General features: G+C 35.0%; 1 protein-coding gene across 11 annotated transcripts in view; it reads right to left on the reverse strand.

The window, feature by feature from the left end:
• Window positions 1–17,786, reverse strand: part of LOC131516824 (olfactory receptor 4F21-like) — an 82,908-nt gene that overhangs the window by 6,146 nt on the left and 58,976 nt on the right. For all 11 annotated transcript variants that reach the window (XM_058738326.1, XM_058738332.1, XM_058738334.1 and 8 more), the window contains 2 exons: window positions 756–844; window positions 147–251 (listed from right to left, as the gene is read on the reverse strand). The gene's annotated coding sequence lies outside the window, so the exon portion shown is untranslated. The remainder of the gene's footprint in view (window positions 1–146; window positions 252–755; window positions 845–17,786) is intronic.

Raw genomic sequence — 17,786 nt, forward strand, 5'->3', positions numbered from 1 at the left:
ACAGGTAGTATTTTTTAAAATTTAAAATCAAATGTATCAAAATTAGTTGAGAGAATTAGAACACTTATATAGGAGCCATTTCCAATATACAGCATCAGCACCAACACAGGGGCCAAACTATTTGTGTTTCTAGATGCTCCACTTACCTGCTGTGATTTCTGTGTGAGTTATCAGACTGCCTTATGGGTCAATTTCTTCCTCTGTTAAAGGTAGACACTAAGAGTCGGTACTTCTTATGATTGTCTCAAGGACTAAATGAGTTGAAACAAGAAAACATGAGAAATGCTATGGTATATAATAAGTGCTAACAAAGCACTTATTTGCTATATAATAAGTGCTCAATAATTTTGATGATTTTCAGGAAACCATGGGAACAGTGGTTTAATTCCTCTGGCAAAGATAAAGCTAGCATGCTTTTCATATTGAATAGTAGGAATAGAATAGTAAAGACATAGATGTTACCTTTTATGTTGTGATACTAATATTTAGGGAGAAAGTAGATGAAAAGGTCAAAGTACTTCACATACCACTTTAACAAAGACCAAGGCATTCTGAAGAAATACATCTAATAATACAATTTTAATTGTGAGAATAAGACCAGAAGTAAATAACCAATGTGAGTGAAAATCAGTCAAATCAGGTGAGTTAACAAAGGAAGTGGCAACTGAAAGATAAGTAAATAGTGGAGAACATAGAAAGAGGAGGTAATTTATGGAACCAGATGCTGGAGAATTAAAGATGAGATTTCCATGTACCTGCGCAGGCTCTCTTTTCATCCTCAGCAGCTTCAAGGGATTGAGAAACACAGAGAGATTCAGTCTGTTTTGGGTTCATCATCATTGCTCTAGACAAATAGTTATAGATTGTACCATTAGAAATGAAACCAATCAGCATGACTGAGAATTAATGACTCATAAATGTTCCAGATATTCACTGGCGCTTCCCCCTCACTGGCAAGAGGAATTTCCTTTTTGAGATTATCTTATATGACAGACTTCTGAAAGTTCCTGACTCTCCTCAATGGGAGAATATGTAAACTCAGTTCACTTGTTCATGAACTATTTACCTATATTATATATATTGATTTCAATGGAAATTTTTTTCTTTTAATCCTTCCTTTCTTTCTATCTTTCTTCTTCCTTTCATTCTTTTTTTGCTTTGTCTCTCTTAATTTCTCCATCTGTCTTTTTTTTTTTTTTTTACCTTTTTCAGGCTAGAAACTATAAGATTAAAAAATTGACTACCTAGTGCTTATTAAGTACCAGTTGCTGTGCTAATATGCACTTTATAGGCATTATCTATTTCAATAATCACAGCACTTATTGCCATTTACTTGATTTTTTTCAAGGTCATAAGTTAGAAAGTTAACAGAACTGGAATATAAACTGAGGTCTTTCTGATCCCCAAACCACCAACATAACTTCCCTCCTAGAGATACCTTCTGATTTTGACAAGACTATAAAAATAGAAAAAGGTTTTTATAAAATAAGACCTTTTATTCTATGAAGAGGTAACCCAGACACAAACATATGTAAGAGTCCAAAAACAATGTTCATATTTATTTTAAAATCATTTTAACTTCATTGTCTGTTTTCATAGGACAGTACTTAGGCCTATTAATGTTAATTACTAAGAGGACTGTTAATGTTAATGACTAAGATTTTTCTGCATTTACCACTACTTACTTACTTACTTACTTATTTATTTAAATTTAAGATTATTAACATACAGTGTAGTATTGGTTTCAGGAATAGAACACAGTGATTCATCTCTTACATATAATACCCAGTGCTCATACCAACAAGTGCCCTCCTTAATGCCCATCACCCATTTAGCCCATCCCCCACCCACCTCCCCTCTAGCAACCCTCAGTTTGTTTTCTATATTTAAGAGATATGGTTTGCCTCCCTTTCTGTTTTTATCTTATTTTTCCTTCCCTTCCCCTATGTTCATATGTTTTGTATATCAAATGGTGGAATAAGCTAAATCCAGAAAACATCAGGGTAAGAAAACATCTTCCCCAACCAGGGCAATCCAGAACCTCTAAGTGTAGAAAGTCAGTGCTTTTTGTTAGTGTGTCTAATGTTGTTAGGAATTCAGAAGTCCCAGGGATTAGCTGGGAGAGAAAAACCCATAAACTTTCCTGTAAGCATTTAACCAAATAAAACATTCAGAACTCTAAGCTCCATAGATAGGTATAAAAAATCTGCAAAATAGTTTTAAAATAGGGGGGAACCAGGGCCCCTGGGTGGGGTGGCTCATTCTGACAGTGAAGAGTGTGCTTGGAATTCTCTTTCACTCCTTCTCACTGCCCTCACCTCTCTCAAAACAAATAAACTTTAAAAAAAAATAGGGGGACGCATTAAAAGTAAAAGTTCAAAGAAAAATAATCTCTTATCTGGGATATACTTACCCTACAGTGATCACCTCTGAAACCAGTTCCTTCACTGCTTAATGAGAGGGCTTACCTCCAGAGTCTGCTTTAGGTGAAATGAATTCCAGGTACCGTGAGCAATATTGGAGGGATTGTGTCCTCAGTGTGCCAAGTGTGTGCTGTAAAGAGTAGCCTCTGAGCTTGGAGGCTTTCCATCTCTATCTCTGTGTTTTAAGTGAGTCAAGTATTTGGGAAGGTTTTCCCTATCATGCTCTTGGGGGATCCTTAGCTTCCACCTTTCCCTGAGGAAAAGTTGGGCATTAAGGGCATCATGCAATAATCTACTCTTTTGAAAGCTAGATTCAAGTTAGTCCTTTTTTTTATTAAAAAATTTTTTTTAAATGTTTATTTATTTTTGAGACAGAGACAGAGACAGAGAGAGCATGAGTGGGGGAGAGGCAGAGAGAGAGGGAGACATAGAATCTGAAGCAAGTTCCAGGCACTGAGCTGTCAACGCTTGAGCTCACAAGCTGTGAGATCATGACCTGATCTGAAGTCAGACACTTAACTGACTGAGCCATCCAGGCATCCCTCAAGTTAGTCCTTTTAAATACAAGTGGAAGTATAAAAGAAAGGAGTTTCAAATGTTATATTTCTTTTTTATTAGGAGGAAGTAACTTTCTTTCTTTTGCTCTGTATCTACCATGTCATAAAGGGAAGCAAGATGTTGATACCAGTCCCAGCAGAAGTTAGATCATATATGGACAGGTGACAGTTAGCTCGTCTTTGGAATGTTGCAACTATTGAACTTTGTTTCCTTGGATTTCAGGGGAATATTAGGTCTCATCCTTCACAGTACTTCCTTGAGCAGGGTCCTGTATATTAATAGTTTGAGTGTAAATCATATTAGAGGCATTTCTCTAAATGATGAAAAGAGAATGAAAGGATAGTTTCTTAATTCACTCATATATATATATATCATATATATATGATATATATATATATATGATATATATATATATTTAAGTTTATTTATTTTGAGAGAGAGTGAGAGAGCATACCTGTATGCATGCATGCAGGTATGCAAGTTGGGGAGGGGTAGAGAGAATGAGGGAGAGAATCCCAAGCAGGCTCCATGATGTCAGCACTCACAAGGCTCAGTCTCATGAATGCAATATCATGACTTGAGCAAAAATCAAGAGACATGCTTAACAAACTAAGCCACCAGATGCCATTTACTCCTTTATTAAAGAAATAATGATATGAATGCCATATAACTTAATAAGATTTAAACTATTAATAATAGATTTATCTGGAGCAAATATTGGTGACCCCCTTCATCTGTCCTCTCCCAATCTTATCTCTTCTTGGAGGTAATCACTACCATTTTCAATCTTGTGGTACAGACTTCTTTTATTGATCCTATCAATAGGGATAAGTGTACATATCAACATATATCATTGTAAATTTTTTTCTTAACTGTTTGCAGTTTTGATTTTAAATAAATAAATTATATATGAAAGTCTATTAATTTTTTTTATGTTTTATTTATTTTTGAGGCCAAGAGAGACAGAGCATGAGTAAATGGGGAAGGGGCAGAGCGAGAGGGAGACACAGAATCCAAAGCAGGCTCCAGGCTCTAAACTGTCAGCACAGAGCCCAAGGGGGCTTGAACTCATGAACCACGAGATCATGACCTGAGATGAAATCAGATGCTTAACTGACTGAGCCACCCAGCTGCCCCTGAAAGTCTATTTTTATTAAATCTCTGTTTTCTTTCTTTCAACTTATCCCTTATGGGCCCTGCCCCTTTCCTTCCTCTTTACTATTCCATTTTCCCTTTCTTGGAGTTTCCTTTATTCCTTTCATTTCTAGATCTCAAAACATTTATTTGCTCCATGAACCATTTTGTGCCCTGAGGTCTAGAATCCATACATAGAGATTCAATGTTTATTTACTTGCTTGAATGCTGTAATACACTTCCCAGGCACTATCTTGTATAATCATGATAACATATAGATCCTTTTATAGAGAGGAAAATACGCAAAAAGAGGCTAAGTGACTTTTCTAAGCCTTACAGCTGTTAAATGAAGACCAATGAGAGGTACCCTCTGGGGAAGGATGCTGGTTTAGAGAAGAGTTTGAGGAACTATATGCTTACCATGAAACTTGAAAAAAATAAAAGCCTTTGTAATACAATAAAGTACTCCTGGAGAGCTCTTGTTGTTCTATATCTTTTCCTGGCTGTTTGCTTGACTGTTTTCATTTTTGGAAACTCATATATAGCTGTGTACTTATGATTTCCTTAGCTTCCTGCTTTTCCAACTCTTCCCTGTCCATTATTTCTAATACTCTTTGGCTTACATATGATGGGCACATTCAAGGATGAATAGCAATCAGAAGTGAGCCAATTTGAGACTTATTAAGAACTGCAAGCTCAGAAAGCAAAAGGAAGTAGTTATCTTGTAATCAGTCATCAGACATGTTTTAAAAGTACAACAGAAACAAAGCATAGGAGACTTCTGGTTTCCCTCTGACAAGTAAAGAGCTTGCAAGTTGTCACTTGAATTTTTACAACAAGGGAAAGCTGGATGATGAAAATCATTAACTTTTTTTGTACCCGTAAGATAACTGAGGTCATAAGGCAAACTGCCACTTTGGAATCTGGAAAGAGAAGCATATTCAGAAAGATTCAAATGAAGTCTACCTAACTGGAGAGGAATCCGCTGGAACTATGAAGTTGTAGGGACACTTGATTGATAAATTTGGTGATTTGTTGTAGGCTTGAGTGTGGACTAGTGTGAGAACTTTTTGGGTGGCACATTTTTGGGGGCCTTTACATCCAAGAACCCTTCCAGGTTATCACTGTAAACATTTGAGAAGGATCTTTTCCTCATGGTTATGGCTGGGGAAGAGCAAAGTAAACATTGTGAACTACCAGCCTTTCCTACAACAAGGGACAGGTGAAACGACCTTGTCAGAATACAATTTTAAAATCCTTCCCAGCTGGGTAAGGAAATTTTTCCCAGGCTGACTTTGCTTTTTTTCTTTTAAGTCTTCCTGGATACACCAACATAGTCAAAGGGGTAAGGGCTTCAAGAAAATACATTAAAAATGCTGCATTGAGGAAAGGAAGTAAGAGGCAGAAGAATTAAACAAGCTACATCACTGGAGATACAACCCTAAAACACAGACCCACTAAAGAATGGAAATCTAATCTCAGAAGATTATAGAAGTTCTCCTTCCTCCACAATGTACCACAATATGATCAGGGCTGCAGTATGATAACAAGAGATTACAAGAGACAGAATTGCATGTCACAGACTCTTTTCAAGGAGGAATACTTAGGGAAGCCCAAAGTCAAGAGATGAGGATAAAACAAATGCACTAGAGAGTTTTGGCCTCCATAGAGCCAAGGAAGGACGTGATAAGGTTGGTGATGCCCAAATTAAAATGCAAAAAGAAAGAGAAAGAGAAAGAAAGGAGAAGAGAATAGCCAAAAATTGTGGGACAATAAAAAGAGGCTTATTGTATGTTTTGGTGGGTTACCAGGGAGAGAAGGAGAAAAAGAAAAAAACAGAGCAGAAAAAATATTTGAAGTAACAATGAGTGAGAACAGTCAAAAAATGAGAGAACTGTAGATCGAGGGAGCCAAGAGAAGATCAAAAATGATAAATACAAAGCAAAACAAAATCCTCACATGTAAGCATATCCAATACAAACAGCAGAAATGAAGAGACAAACAGAAAAATCTAGAAGAAACCAAAGGTGGAAAGGACATCTTACCTGTAGAGGAACAGGGTAAGACGTTACAGTGAGCTCCTTATTAGAGCCATGCAAGCAAAAACAGTGGAGTGAAATATGTAATGAATTAAGAGAAAAAAAACCAAACAAACATCAACATAGGCTTCTATGTCTAGTGAAATTTTCCTTCAAAAGTGAAGGGGAAATAACAAGTTTCACAGACAAAAATTGGAGGATTCCATTATCAGAAAACCTATCGTGCAATAAATGTTTAAAAAAATTCTTCAGACAGCAAGAAAATGACATAGGCCAGAAACTTGGATTTACATAAAGAAATGAAGGGCACTGGAGAAGGAATAAATGTTAGAATAAATGTTTTTCCTTAACACAAAGGAACAAAGGAAGGTATTGTGTTATAAGGGACCTGCAAGTACATGTGAAGCAGTATAGTGTTATTTGAAAGTGCATTTAGGTTAGGCAAAAATGTATTTTAAGTCTAGGGCAACTACTAAAGATTTTTTAAAGTATAATTTATATGGTAAGAGGAGATGAAATTCAATCAATAACAAAACCAATATATATTTTTACAACTTTTAATCAAGTAAAATGCAACTAAAATTTTTAAGTAATCTGTAGAGTAATAATAATAATAATGATAACAGTAGTCATTAGAACCTTTAGATTGTGGTAAAATCTTGCTAAGAGAAAATTTTATAGCTCTTCAACTTTTAACACAATCAAATAAGAATGAATAAAATATTGTAATTGTTTTTCAACTTTTGAATGTAAGTGATGGCTAATATAGTAAACCCAACTAACATGGCAGGGTATAATATATTGAAAAGTAAATATTAATGGATGTTCACAGTAGGATCAATGAACAAAGCCAAAATAATTTATTTGAAGAAAATATTGTAATTGAAATATTAGATAATGGTTTTAAATAATGAAAATAATTTCATAGTATTTTAATTGAGGGTAAAGAAATCACAGGCACAGAAAAAATATAAAAAGAATTTTATATTTATTTTTAAAAAATGAACTTGAAATACAAAAATTAAATCGATCAGTTTCAAGGTAATGTTTATTTTCAAAATGAACTCTAGAAATTGTTTACAAAGAAGATTAAGCAGATCAGTTATACTAGGAAAAAACATAAGCAAACCAATTCTGAAATAAGCACAACTTCTCTCCAAAGTCAAGACATTTCTATAGTATATTTTTATTTTATTTAATTAATTCCTTTATTATTATTTTTAAAAGTTTATTTATTTATTTTGAAAGAGAAAGAGATTGAGCAGGTGAAGAGAAGATAGAATCCCAAGCATGCTCCACTCTGTTAGCACAGAGCTTGATGTGGGGCTTGAACTCACATACTGTGACATCATGACCTGAGCCGAAATCAAGAGTCAGATGCTTAACCTACTGAACGACCCAGGTGCCCCCCAAGTCAAGACATTTCTATTTTTTATTTTTTTAATATGTATGTATGTATGTATGTATGTATGTATTGTCAAGTTAGCTAACATACAGTGTAGTCTTGAAGTCTTGGAAGACTACTAATCCAAGGCAAACAGTGTGCTTCTTTGATACCGGGGACTAGAGTGAAAGTCTTATGAAAAGATAGATACAGTATAGCTGTATTTCTGTCTTTGATAATTCATATTGCTGCCTTTCCAAGTTTATAGCTGGATTATTAGCAATATTTTTCTCATGCCTTCTACCTCTATTACTACATAGCTACTTAGAATGCTGTTTACTTGGGCTTTAATCTTTCCTCTGCAGCCTTTACATGAAAAATTATTTATATCCATACCACAGTTCCCACTTGATTTGGAGGTCCATCAAACATGCAGTATTTCATGTCATGTTTTATACGAATTTTAGAGATTAATGTCTTACTTCCCTGGTTTCCCAATATACAAGGCTTAGCTCTTAGAAAAATTCTTAAAATAATACCACAAAATATATCGTGTGATTCCTCTTGTATGTAAAAATGGGATATAATGTATATGAATAGAAAACTTTTCAAGAGATGCATAAGAACATATTTAACAGTGATTACTTCTGGGAAACTGGGGAAGGTGAGGGGAATTTAACACTCTTATGCTTTTTAAAAAATTTTTTTTACTATATTTGCATTAATATTGAATAAACTGGACATATATATAAAAATATTTTAAAGTAACATATTTGCCTTTTAATATGGATTCTGGACATAATGTAAGGAAGCCATTTTTACAATAGACATTTCAGGCATCTTTTCAGTTCAATAGGCAATAGAATTTTGAGTAAGCACAATTGTGAAGACCTTGAATCATGAAAGCACAGGTTTGGCCTCCATGGAGAGTATTCTACACTCAGTATGAGATGTACACATGCAAAAACATTTTGTTCTTATGAACAAGCAGAAGATAGTCAATAAACATCAGTGACTAAAAGGCTGCACCCATGTTGCCCCACTCCCACGTTGGTCATGTTTAGTTGTAATCATTCCTTTGATATTTCTCACTCTAAAAAGCATAGGCGAGCATGGAGCTTTGTGTAGGGCTGTTTTCACAATCCAACACCAACTACTTCATTTAGTCAAAACATCTGTTTAATATCATGGACATCAAATAATTGGTTTATTGACTAGGTTTTCTACTTTTCCTTTGTTGTCGTATCGAATGAATGGATTATGACTGCCATTTAGTTAATCTGATAAAGTAATATTTAAATCAGTGATTATTGAAATGTATTTTCCCAGCTCAGCAATAATGAATAATGAGTAAACTATTTTACCTTCCAACCACTGTTTTACTATCAAATGTATATTCCTAATTAGACTTTAAAAGGAGAAGTTATATTAAGGGCTCCTTCTGTATGAGAAGGCTTTAGAAATTATCTGGTATAATTTTACCCTATGGCAATTCTGTCAGATGATTATTCATTGATGCTGGAATTCTTCCAGTGGCAGAAATCTCACTTCCTAACCATAATAATAATAATCTCATGGAAGCAGATATATGTACACTCAGTTCTTTCATTCATCACAAAGTAATCAATTAATTAATTAATTAATTAAAAATTGTAAATGGATTTCAGTAATTCTTCAGGGACTAGCTTCTATTAATTACTCATCTAGTCATTTACTTTGGATAAATGTGATTGTAAAAATCATATTCTACTTTATGTCCTGTCTGTGCCTGTGAGATGTTTAAACAATTAATGCACAAAATTTTTCATCTATTTTGAAGCTCCCCCAGGTTAGGCTTTATGAAGAACTTGGTGTAATATTTAATAAACAGAAAAGGATTAATAGCAATTTCATTGACAACAATTAAATTTACGTATGTATTTCAGCTGAAATCGTGTGTTTAAAATTAATTCTTATACTAACTTTAAATTCCCATGATTAAGATGTGTGAGACTGAATTTTATATTTGTTTAGATTTCTTTTCTGAACAACATTCCAGGCATTTAGTGTGGCTGATGTTAGGGCAGAATCCCAGAGTTATGTGAGTTCTCTGCTACCAGCCTTAAGTGAATGATGTGCTCTAAATTCTTATTTTTAGTTTATTAAGTCAAAAGAATATGTGATGAGATATTTGTCATATTGATTACAAAATTCAAAAGCTACCTAAACCTATGAACCCCTGTTGATATGCTATAAAAGTGACATAAAAGGGAAACGGTATAGTGTAGTGGTTAATTCCTCAATCTCTGATTTGAGTATCAGTTACACAAAATCAGCAGGGTAACCTTGGTCAACTTATTTTGCCTGAAACTTAACTTCATTAAAATGGGAATGCATGTGCAGACTTTCTCACTTAAACCTTTTCTTATGAATATGCTTCACAATAAATTTTGAAGTGTGCTTATTGAATGTGTTAATAGCTATTTCCTGTTCACTGAGATAAGTTTCACAGGTGTCTTGTAACATTCTACTGCCTGGAAATGTTGATTCTCCTTTAAAGTGTTCCCCAGGTGTGTTTGGTTGCACAAATGTTTGTTTTCCTTTAACTTAATTTTACTCTGTACCAAACTTCTATATTCCACCTTTCTTCAGACCATGGGGATTCTAAGGCGGAATTCCCGAGATGAATGGACTGAGGACTATTAGGTCACCAAAGTATAGTTTTGTCATTGAGATTTGATGTTCCTGCTAGAGCAGCTCTAACTTAGTCTAGTGACATCGCAGTAATAACCACAGGACATCACAGTGGAAAGATTTTAAAAATGACACAGGCGTATCTGAAGATATTGCTTTCTAATATCCTTTTCTTATCTTCATTTTTTTTGGGGGGGGTCAGGTAAGTGAGTAAAGTAAAATTAAAGTTGGTAGTCTGCTGAAATTCCAGAATCATAAGGATTTTCTCTCTCTTTTTCAATTCAACAAACATTTATTGAATACCTCCTGAGTGCTAACTTTTAGCAGGGGGAAATGAAAACTTTTGTTTCAGGCTGCATACGTTGTTCTATATGTCTGGATTATACGCTGATTTATAGGAAGATATTTTTGTGCCTCGATCATAGCCTATTCCAGGGGGGCCTAGAATGACTTAGACAGTGATTATTAGGTACAGTGCTTTGGACTGTGCCTTGAAGATTTTTGAAAACTCACTAAATAGACCATACTTTTGGGACAGGTAAATTCTGCTGATTGTTTCTATTTATTCAAACTTACTTTACACAGAACTGAATTTTCTACTCCAAGCTTGATGTTATCCTTGAAGCTATAGGGAAATCTAAGTGTCACCAGAGAGGTATTCCAGGTTTCATGCTTGTGATGAGCATGCGTTGGTAGGAGTGGGAAAAGAATGAAGATGGGTAATGTTTTAATGGCCATGTCATTAGCAAACACACCTCTGGAAATGAAAATGTGTTATGTGTGTGAGTCTCACTTGAGAAGACTATACTTTTTAGATGAATTAGTTATAGTTCAGTACCTTAGAAAATTCAAGTGTAGAGAAAGCCATTTGAAGTTTACAAATCATTGGATTCAAAATAATTAGGAGCATATCTACACTTTCACAGAAGGATTGGTTTGTAGAAGGCATCATAACTTGTCTGGTAGGTCACAGAATCTTAGAAGACACAAGTCCGGGCCAGTGAGAAGAGTCAGTTAGGAGGATGCAGAGAAAACAGAAATGAGAGAGGCTTTCGGTGATTCTGCCTTCCCACGGCCAGAATCACAGTGTGTTCCTTTGTAATATTATACTTTATTCCTTCCCACAAAATTAATGGGGGAATGCACAGAAGCTTTATTTCCTCCTGTCAAAAATATAAATTCAATATATAAATTTACTATGTGATTTTCAAGGTTTGATATGTTTTGCACTGGACAGACATTACAAAAATATTTATTTCATACTTGTAACTTCTTCAAGGGCATGAATGAGATATTTGGAGATTATTGCATAGCTCATAGACTTCTCAGTGATAGGGAATGTATTCAAAGGAAATCTCTTTACAAAGACTTCTATAAACATACAAATACTGTCACCAGATAAAATTCCCTAAGAATATATTCTATAATGACTTCAAAGTTTTCAGAAGTGAGGGGGGATATAGAATAAATTAGTAAACCAACATTGAAAAAATAATTTTCCAAGAGACAATTTCTTTTTTTTAAGTTTTTATTTATATTCCAGTTAGTTAACATACAGTGTGATATTAGTTTCAGGTGTACAATATAGTGATTCAACACTTTATACAACACCCAGTGCTCATCATAAGTGCACTGCTCAATCCCCATCACCTATTTCACCCATCCTCCCACGCTCCTTCCCATTTGGTCAGATTTCGTGAGTATCAATTAGTATAAGCATGCCAAAGTTAGTTTTAGAAATTTGGAATTCTTTGGGAGTCTAAAGAAATTAGGGTGAAGAATTGAAAAATGTCATAAGTGTTTCATTTATTTCTAACCTGTATTAAAAAGATGAAGAAGTAATAAAGGGAAGACTCACTCGAGGAATTAGAAGACAAAATTTTGCATATACTCTCATAAAGATTTTGATCATTGAACTAATCAAGATGAGTAGGAAAAAAAAGTGAGGAATAGTATAACAGCTAGATAGTGGTAATTTTCTGTTTACTTTTTGACTATTTTTTATTGGGGAGAGGAAATTTTCACATGGCGAAATAGCCAATGATCTAAAGAATTGACAGAAGTGTGCACTGAGATAACTGTAGATAGATGTCAATAGAAGGACATGCAAGATAAATCCACATTTCAGGTTAGAGATAGTTTAAAAAAGGAAGGAAAGTATTTATGTTGATGATGACTGAGGAACATCGCCAGGTCATTGCTTGTACATTGCCAACAACACTCATAGCTTCATCTGCCACTGCCATTTCTAGCTCTTGCTTCATTTAATAGCAATCAAAAGATTCATTAGAAGGAAGAAACGAGCTCTGAGCTACAGTAAGGAGTGCTTTAAGATGTCAGGTTGGGGAATGCCCTGAACTGACAGGATTCAGAGATGAATGGAAAGACAGGAATTAAAGTTGTTAATGGAGAAATCTGAAACTTAATGTTTCATGGAGGGAATGTCAATCAACAACAGTGTTCAGGACCCAGTCTTGCTGCCTGTGTATCCTAAGCTCTCAAAGACATGGAGTTAGACAGTGGACCCTGAGGGCAGCTTCTGTAGGGTGGCAGGTTTCAACAGGATGGCACCCTTGTTAGGTCTCTTTAGCTTTTCTAAATTATGACTCATGTTATTCTGTGGGAAATGGTGTTAGCTGGACTCCCTCCTGTCAATTCTTTTTGTTAAAATTAAAATAAGACATACATGTGTGCTTCAAAAGTCAATTCTGGATTCACATTAGCCTTTGAATGACCCTCCCCTAACTTGTTGGATTCATTTTCTTGGCTTGTGATACAGTGGCAGGCAGGTTATGCGGTTTGTCGATGTGATTAGCCATATTATGGACAGGATCAAAAATATGTAAGTAATATATAATAAGAAACTATTATCAGGTCATCCATCCATTCATCTATGCACACAAACATTTACTGAACACTTGTTAATGGACCAGAATTTGTTACTAACATACTGTGTCTCTTTAGGGAACTCATAGATGTGGTAGGAGTGACATACAGTATAGCCAAAGTAGTATCATAAACATTATGCTTGCACAGCATGGCCTGAGAACATAAAGGAATAAGGTCAGTTGCAGCTGGAAGAGGAAACTGTCCTCTGGAGGCGTTGTATGAATTGTACTCACGTATGAGAAGCAGTCAGCAGAAGTACAGGGTGCACATAGCAGTTCAGCCATAACAAGCAAGCAAGCAAACAAACGTTAACAAAAACAGGATTATTCAAGTAGTTCAAGAAAATTGGAGAGTATTTTGTGGGAATAGGGGAGAATCAAGATGTGAGTCTGGGAATAGACAGAGGATACATGGCCTCATATGAAGGAGTCCAAGTGAAGGAATAGAAGTCACTAAAGGAGTTTAAGCAGGACTATAACCAATCAGAGGACTCTCCCAGAAGCCATCTTCTTTCTTTTCTCTTACTCTCTCAATTGCTTACTTCTATTTCTATTTTCTCCTCTTCTTCTATCTTTGTAAGTTCACTCCCTTTTCCTCTCTTTTTAAAATCATCTCCATACTTAATCAAGAAATGTATCCATTCTCTCTCTCTCTTTCTCATATACATATTCAGCAAAAGATAGTATTAAAAATATAAGTATATAAAGGTTGCACCGCAAGATGGACCCCTTGCTGAGAATTTTTGCTATATTTATAGTTTTGATTGTTGACGAGAAAAGAGTTGATCACTTACTAGTGAAGTTTCATGCCATTTTTTTCACTGTTTGTGTTCTATGTTTCCTTTTAACATGCTATGCATTTTGAATTTTCAGTTTTGTACTTTTTTATTCTAAAATTTTAAAATTTTAACCTACTGTTATACTAGTTTCAGGTGTACAATATAGTGACTCGACAATTCTGTATATTGCTCACTGCTCATCGAGTTAAGTGTCTCCTTAATCCCCATTGCCTCTTTTACCTTCCTCCCCACCCCACTCCACCCCGCTTTCCTCTGGCAACCAGTCTATTCTCTGTATTTGAGTCTATTTTTCCATTTCTTTCTCTGTTGTTTGTTTTGTTTCTTAAATTCCACATATGAGTGAAATCATATGGTATTTATTTTTCTCTGACTGACTTGTTTCACATAGCACAGTACCCTCTAGGTCCATCCATGTTGTTGCAAATGGCAAGGCCTCATTCTTTTTTTATGATTAATATCCCATTGTAAATATATATACACCACATCATTAGTATCTACCTATGATGGACACTTGGGTTGCTTTCCAGATCTTGGCTATTATAAATAATGCTGCAATAAATATAGGGGTGCATGCATGTTTACAAATTAATGTTTTCATTTTCTTTGGGTAAATACCCGGAAATGGAATTATTTCTATGTATTAAAAAAGTCAGCTACATCACCTGGTCTTGAAAGTAGTTGCTTTATGAAGAAGAGATATTGGGGTGCCTTATAACATAATGCCCCATATTCACCAGACCCTGTGCTTCATGGGTGTCTCCTATGTGTGTTATGTGTGCCCTAGTGTTTTGAGATGAGTAGATAAATCTCCTTCAGTATATTCCAGGGGCACTTTTCAAACTGCTGCTTCTCTGCAAATTTTTGTTATATGCTGGCTCTTTCAGGGCAAGGACTCAGTTTCCTATAGCCCGCATGCTCTCCCAGAGCTAAACCATCTGATTTTTAATATACCTGGAGTTAAGCCCCATTGATTGTAAAAGCTGGAGAAGTTGAGCTCCACTGGTTTTCACAGCCAACTGTTATGGGGAGTCACCATCTCAGGGCAGGTCCCGCATGCCTAGTGTCTCTGGCAAGGAGTCTGATCCTCCTACATCTCTCTGTGTGTGGTGTCTTCTGTTTGTGGTGAGTCTCCCAGGAGTTTGATTCCAGACCATGTTTCTGCCCCTCATACCCTTTTCTATATGACCTCCTTTCAATGATTAACTGTGGTAAGTCTGTTCTGCCAATCTTTGGATTATTTTCAGTTAGTTGTATTAATATGGCTGTTATCTTGGTGTGTACATGGGACAAGGAGAGCTCAGGATCTACTCCATCTTCCCAGAACTCCCCTGATCTAACCTTCACTTTTGTATTTTCAAAAATCAGTGTTTTTTATTAACAAATACCAATTCTTTGTAAAAGGCATCTAAATGGCAGAAATAAGGATTTTAGAAAGTTAAAGTCATGTCTAGTCAATCACATTTTACTATATTAATAATTCTAAAAAGTCATGCATTTGTTTATGTGCATATACACACAAAGATACTATTGATTCTATTATGCAAAATTTTTCACCTCTGGTAGATCTATACCACTGTGTGTTTTTTTAAGTTTATTTTATTTATTTTGAGAGAGAGAGAAAGCACATGTGGGGAAGGGCAGAGAGAGGGAGAGAGAGAATCCCAAGCAGGCTCCATGCTGCCTCCGCACAGAGCCTGACACAGGACTTGATCCCATGAACCATGAGATTTTGACCTGAGCCAAAATCAAGAGTTGGATGCTTAACTGACTGAGCCACCTAGGTGCCCCTACATGGTCAAAATATAAAAATGCCTGGCAGTCCTTGTATGTCACATCCATTGCCATTTACTTCTGTGATTGTTCCACATCTCTGTTTATTTCTGCTCTGTGTTTTTAGTTATTGACCATGTTCTCCATAAAGAGCCCTTGTGGGAAGGCCCTAGCATCACCGCAATAGTATTTCCTCTTGGCTACAATACCCATCCCATGCCATGACCCTCAGGATGCCCATTTCTGCCTGACCTGGCAGCCCTCAAGACTATTCTTAGCTATATAGTGTCCATGGTGATCCCATCTGCATACACAGTGCAGGGCTGTGCCAGGCTATACCCTGAGCATAATGTGAAGTACATTAGGAAGAAGTCATGACAAGAGAAAGAATGGTTGTCAGTGATGTGGGGCCTGGAAGAAAGCTTGGTGGTAGCAGTGCAGGTGGATGGGGAACCTGTGGAAATCAATTCACATGTGGAATAAGCATCAATATGTTTGGTTGTGAAAAGGGAAAGTAGTTTAGAAAATCTTATAAGGGAAAATATTAATATATTAGTTGGATTCCTGTGAAATTGATATTTCAGTATTTTTTGATCTATCAAAATACCAATTTTATATGGTTCAAACTTGTATACACACACACACACACACACACACACACACACACGGAGCTCAACAATCTGTTGTTTTTTTATTTCTATTTTTCTAGGCTTAATTAAAAAATGTTTTCTATACATTTCCTTTTGTAAACTGTTCTTTTAAAATAAATGTTTATTATTAAAATTTTCATATTTTTGTACATTTAAGGTTGAATGCCTTTCCCATTTGGGTATACTATTCATAATTTAATTCCTCATTTGAATTTAGGCTATTTTCATTTTTTTTCCTTTTTTAAATAATTGTATGACATTTGCCCAATAGGTGAATTTTTTGGCTCATCTGTTCTTATTACCTTAAACAAAATTTACTGTATAGGGAATCTTAGTCATAAGGCAATTCAAAGATATTTGATTGATATGTAGTTTGAAATTGTATTCTGGAGATGTTATATGAATTTGTACTGGGAATAATAGAGATTGTTTCATCATAGCTTCACTGATGATATATTATTCAGTTATTCATACATAATAGCAACTCCATATTGTTTTATTTACATTTATTTGATTGCTAGTGAGTATGACTATTCTTCATGTGATGACTATTTATATTTATTATTCTGTCCAAGTTTTTATGTGTTTGTTCACTTAAAATTTGGTTTATCATTATATTTAACAAGTATTTCCCACATTTGTTTTTTTTCCCTAAAACGTTTATGTAGAACATTAAAATTTTTGAATCTGTAGGTGTCCTTTTTTTTCTGCATGAGTTGCACATGAGGGGATATGTTTAGAAAGACTTTTCTCACACAAAGGATTGCCTAAAAGTAAGCCTATATTTCTTCTATTTCCTGTTTCTTTTGTCATTTAAATATTCATTAAAATGCATTTTATTTACTGTTGTAAGGTAAGGAATTTAATTTTCTTTTGCCAAGTTTGGTAAATTGTGTCAACACCATTTATTGATAAATTTACCCTTTCTATACTGATTTGAAATGGTCCTTTGATAGACTCTTAATAGATCTCTCTCTTGCTTTGGGATTACTGTGTTACATTCTTTACTTTGCAGCTACTGTAAACTCTTCAAAGTACTAATATTACTATTTCACTGCTCTACCTAGTGGCTTTCTGTCACTTTTAAGATATTGACCAAATTCTTTACACAGGGTAGAGGACTCTACCTTGATCAGACTCTTATTTATTTATTTGTTTGTTTATTCCAAATTGTTCTGTTTCTTCATCCTAAATGAGTATTTCCCATATCTTTCCTCTGAGTAGATCACTCTTCCTATCTTCCTCACTTATTTAACTCCTATTCATCATTTAGATTTTAGCACAAATGTCTTCTTCCAGGTCATAGCAGATGGCACTGCTATGAGCTCTTATAATTCTCATAGCCCTTTGTTCTTTTCTTCAAATAACTTATCACCATTATAATCATCCACTTATATGATTAGTTATTTAATGCCTAGCTTCACAACTAGACTACAAACTACATGAAGACAGGGTATATATTATATC

This window comes from Neofelis nebulosa, chromosome 7 (assembly GCF_028018385.1).
Source record: "Neofelis nebulosa isolate mNeoNeb1 chromosome 7, mNeoNeb1.pri, whole genome shotgun sequence".
NCBI lineage: Eukaryota > Metazoa > Chordata > Mammalia > Carnivora > Felidae > Neofelis > Neofelis nebulosa.